This window comes from Portunus trituberculatus, chromosome 23 (genome assembly GCF_017591435.1).
Source record: "Portunus trituberculatus isolate SZX2019 chromosome 23, ASM1759143v1, whole genome shotgun sequence".
In the NCBI taxonomy this organism is placed as follows: Eukaryota; Metazoa; Arthropoda; class Malacostraca; order Decapoda; family Portunidae; genus Portunus; species Portunus trituberculatus.
The window spans coordinates 7,782,270-7,787,269 of record NC_059277.1 but is presented as its reverse complement, the minus strand read 5'-3'; the positions used below and the strand labels follow the sequence as shown (position 1 = coordinate 7,787,269).

General features: G+C 41.6%; 1 protein-coding gene across 2 annotated transcripts in view; it reads right to left on the bottom strand.

Annotated features, from left to right (window-relative positions):
- LOC123507636 (plasma membrane calcium-transporting ATPase 2-like) overlaps positions 1-5,000 on the bottom strand; it is a 227,727-nt gene that overhangs the window by 209,180 nt on the left and 13,547 nt on the right. The window contains exon 2 of one of the 2 annotated variants that reach the window (XM_045260675.1): positions 86-117. The exons of the other annotated variant lie outside the window; for it this stretch is intronic. The gene's annotated coding sequence lies outside the window, so the exon portion shown is untranslated. The remainder of the gene's footprint in view (positions 1-85; positions 118-5,000) is intronic. 2 annotated transcript variants of the gene reach the window in all.

The following is a 5,000-nucleotide window of genomic DNA, read 5'->3' as shown; positions in this document are numbered from 1 at the left end:
GAGTTAATAACGAACGAGAGAGAGAGAGAGAGAGAGAGAGAGAGAGAGAGAGAGAGAGAGAGAGAGAGAGAGAGTGTTACAGTACCTGACTCACGGCAAAATCACACCATGTCTCACCTGGAAAGAGAAAATAACACAATCAAACATGTAAAATATTAAAAAAAAAAAAAAATTCAATGCAGAGAGAGAGAGAGAGAGAGAGAGAGAGAGAGAGAGAGAGAGAGAGAGAGAGAGAGAGACCATGTGTTGATATAAATACGAACATTTACATTTTTTCTTTTGCTTAAAATACTCTCTCTCTCTCTCTCTCTCTCTCTCTCTCTCTCTCTCTCTGAAAGCATCAAATACAAATTAAATACTCTTGATAATATTCATCACTATTTTCTTATCAGGAGGAGGAGGAGGAAGAGGAAGGAAAACAAGAGTATCAAGCAAAAGAGAAAGGACGAGGAAAAAGAGAAGCAAAAATATAGCGATAAGGAAAAGAAGATAAAGAACACAAGGAGGAGGAAGAGGAGGAGGAGGAGGAGGAGGAGGAGGAGGAGGAAGAAGGGAACTTAAAATGGTGTGTCTGGCTTGGAATCATTATCCATTTTCTTTTCTTTTTCTTTTTTTTTCTATCCAGAGCTTAATTTCCGACCCTTCCTTTCCTTCCCCGATCCGAACACACACACACACACACACACACACACACACACACACACACACACACACACACACACACCAAATTTTGTACGTGTATCGATCTAGCACTCAGACAAGTTTGGAAACGAGGAGGAGGAGGAGGAGGAGGAGGAATACAAAGGAATACAAAGGAAAGTCAAACAGCAACAGACCTGTTGGTCCTTTCGAGGCTGTTTGGTAACTACTTCTAACTGGCTACAGATAAGAGAGACAGGAGGAGGAGGAGGAGGAGGAGGAGGAGGAGGAGGAGGAGGAGGAGGAGGAGGAGGAGGAGGAGGAGGAGGAGGAGAAAGAAGAAGAAGAAGAAGAAGAAGAAGAAGAAGAAGAAGAAGAAGAAGAAGAAGAAGAAGAAGAAGAAGAAGAAGAAGAAAGAAAGAAGAAGAAGAAGAAGAAGAAGAAGAAGAAGAAGAAGAAGAAGAAGAAGAAGAAGAAGAAGAAGAAGAAGAGGAGGAGGAGGAGGAGGAGGAGGAGGAGGAGGAGGAGGAGAAAACATAAAACTCCTCAGTAGGCAACAACAACACAAGCAAACAAATGATAATACAAAGCTAAGAATCACGACCTTGGCAAACCTTCTGTATTTGTCACACACACACACACACACACACACACACACACACACACACTTGGATCCGGCTCGTGACCGTATTGTGTGTGTGTGTGTGTGTGTGTGTGTGTGTGTGTGTGTGTGTGTGTGTGTGTGTGTGTGTGTGTGTGTGTGTGTGTGAGAGAGAGAGAGAGAGAGAGAGAGAGAGAGAGAGAGAGAGAGAGAGAGAGAGAGAGAGAGAGAGAGAGACTTCGTGTTGAGGAATATTAGCTTGACGTCATTGTATTAAATTCTCTCTCTCTCTCTCTCTCTCTCTCTCTCTCTCTCTCTCACCCCTATCAAAATATATCCTTCATTCTCTTCTTTCTTTCTTCAGTTGCTTTAAAGGAACCAAAACTTACTTCATTACTTTACAATAAGAAAAATAAATATCTTCCAGCACTTTCTTTCCTCTTCCTCTTCCTGACTTTACATTGATCCCTTCAGTACCATGACGCGTTTCCACATTCATCCTGGTGACTATTTGGTGATCTTACACACCAGAAACTCACGTGGGGAATGAAATAGCGAGAACTGTGGCCATTAATCTTCTGAGCTCCGTAGACCCTTCCTGATGTCAATAAAATGGTCTAATCGTACACAAATCATAAAGTAAAAAATATGTCCCAGTATTCAAGAGGTTAATGATATTCCTTTAAGAAATTAAAAATACGGTTAACTCAGTACCAGGACGCGTTTCCATATTCACTCTGCTTACTATTTGGTGATTTTATACAGCTTCACAAATTCATGAGGGGGGAGGGGGGTTGAAATAGTGAAGACTGTGGCCATTAATCTTCTGACCTCCATAAACCCTTCATAATGTCAATAAAATGGTCTAATGGTACACAGATCTCAAGGTAAAAATATGTCCCAGTACCGGAGGGGTTAATAATATTCCTTCACGAAATCACAAATATAATTAAATGAGAGAAAGAAAAAGGATACGAAGGAATTGGAAAAGGAAGAGGAAGGAAGACAAACGAGTCAGGAGGAAGAGGAGGAGGAGGAAGAGAAATGTAAACAATACACTCTTAAGATGCAAATTTGCTTGCTCTACGTAATAGGCTATAATATCTCTCTCTCTCTCTCTCTCTCTCTCTCTCTCTCTCTCTCTCTCTCTCTCTCTTTCACGTGGTATGTTGGAGGAAGGATGAAGGTTTATTAATAAAATGAGAAAATGAGAGAGAGAGAGAGAGAGAGAGAGAGAGAGAGAGAGAGAGAGAGAGAGAGAGAGAGAGAGAGAGAGAGAGAGAGAGAGAGAGAGAGAGAGAGAGAGAGAGAGAGAGAGAGAGAGAGAGAGAGAGAGAGAGAGAGAGAGAGAGAGAGAGAGAGAGAGAGAGAGAAATCATCACTCTTCCGTCTGTGTCACGTCACTCTTCCGTCTGTGTCAGCGTCTCCTCCTCTCTCTCTCTCTCTCTCTCTCTCTCTCTCTCTCTCTCTCTCTCTCTCTCTCTCTCTCTCTCTCTCTCTCTCTCTCTCTCTCTCTCTCTCTCTCTCTCTCTCTCTCTCTCTCTCTCTCTCTCTCTCTCTCTCTAACCTTTCCTCGTATCAGTAAATTCTTCTAAAGAGCAACACTCGTCGAAACGAAGATAAAAGGAGGAGGAGGAGGAGGAGGAGGAGGACAAAACAACAGTATTGGTTAGAAATAATAGGAGAGGTGGTGTGTGTGTGTGTGTGTGTGTGTGTGTGTGTGTGTGTGTGTGTGTGTGTGTGTGTGTGTGTGTGTGTGTGTGTGTGTGTGTGTGTGTGTGTGTGTGTGTGATCTATCAGGGCAGGGTTGTTGTGCCTGTCATCGTTGGGAAACACTGAGAAGAAAGGAGCAAATTGATCCACAAATAATCTCTCTCTCTCTCTCTCTCTCTCTCTCTCTCTCTCTCTCTCTCTCTCTCTCTCTATCTATCTATCTATCTATCTATCTATCTATCTATCTATCTTGCTGTAACAGAAAATACATAACAACTAAACAAAAAAAGGACATTTACGAAAAAAATACAAATTGATAAAAAAATATTGAAAAATAAATATAAAACCAACCACACAATTTTAGAGAGAGAGAGAGAGAGAGAGAGAGAGAGAGAGAGAGAGAGAGAGAGAGAGAGAGAGAGAGAGAGAGAGAGAGAGGAGAGAGAGAGAGAGAGAGAGGAGAGAGAGAGAGGAGAGAGAGAGAGGAGAGGAGAGGAGAGAACAGAAAGAAAAGAAGGAAGAGAGAAGAAGAGAGAGGAAGAGGAAAACAAAGGAAAACAAAAAGTAAAAAAGAAATGAGACGAGAGAGAGAGAGAGAGAGAGAGAGAGAGAGAGAGAGAGAGAGAGAGAGAGAGAGAGAGAGAGAGAGAGAATATATCTACATCTTTCTAGCAACAATGACAAAGTAAGTTACAGAAGACTCACAAATTGACCAACTGACTGACTGACTGACTGACTAACTGACTGAGTGAGTGAAAGGCTGAATGGCTGAATGCAAGTGGTGGTGGTAGTGGTGGTATTGATGGTGGTGGTGTTGCATGGGGGCTGGGGATAAGATGGGCTACTGCTGCCTAGCCACGCCTGGGAACCTCCACCCTTGCCACCCCTCACGCTGAGTTCACTGACTCCTTAAGGGTGCCAAACAGGTGGACAGCGATGTGTCAATCCTTCACTGGGATCATGATACACTGGGATTTGTGCGTTGTTTTGTGTTCTAGCGTGTGTTTTCCTTTATTTTATCTTCACGACACGATTTTTCACGTTTTTTTTTCTTATTTACGATTTTACTTTTTTTTCTTCCAGTTACAATTTTCTTGAGTTTTTTTCCTTCCAGTTACGATTTTCTTGTTTTTTTTTTTCGTTACGATTTTCTATTTTTTTCTTATTTGGTTTTTTTTTTTTTTTACTTTTTTTAAGGATTGGTCATTCTAATTGTATTTAATATAATGATGATGATGATGATGATGATAAGAAGTAGAAGAAAAATAAAGAAAGAAGAAAACAAAGGAAAAAGTGATGATGATGATGATGATGATGATGATGATGGTGATGATGATGATGATGATAAGTAGAAGAAAAATAATGAAATAGAAGAAAACAAAGGGAGAAGAGTGGTGGTGGTGGTGGTGGTGGTGGTGGTGGTGGTGGTGGTGGTGGTGATGATGATGATGATGATGATGATGATGATGATGATGATGATGATGATGATGATGATGATGGTGGTGGTGGTGGTGGTGGTGACGTTAAGAAGTAGAAGTAAGAAGAAAAGTGAAAAAAAAGAAGAAAGGAGGAGGAGGAGGAGGAGGAGGAGGAGGACGACGAGGAGGAGGAGAGAGAAGAAGAGAAAATAAAGAAAACTCACACGACCTTTGTACTGTATTTAAATCTTACTAAGCTGACAATATTTTTTCTAAGCTTTCAAACACAAAAGAAGACGAGAAGGTACACACACACACACACACACACACACACACACACACACACATACACACACACACACACACACACACACACAGGGAGCAAAAACTAAACAGACAAGGGTTATGTATGTTGTTTTGTTACCCCAATGAAACAATACCTTATGAATTATACTCAACAACACGACCCCCCCATGGGCTCTCTCTCTCTCTCTCTCTCTCTCTCTCTCTCTCTCTCTCTCTCTCTGACAACACAAGTCTGGCTAAGTGTGAACATTTTTGTGTGATGAGAGCGAGAGAGCGAGAGAGAGAGAGAGAGAGAGAGAGAGAGAGAGAGAGAGAGAGAGAGA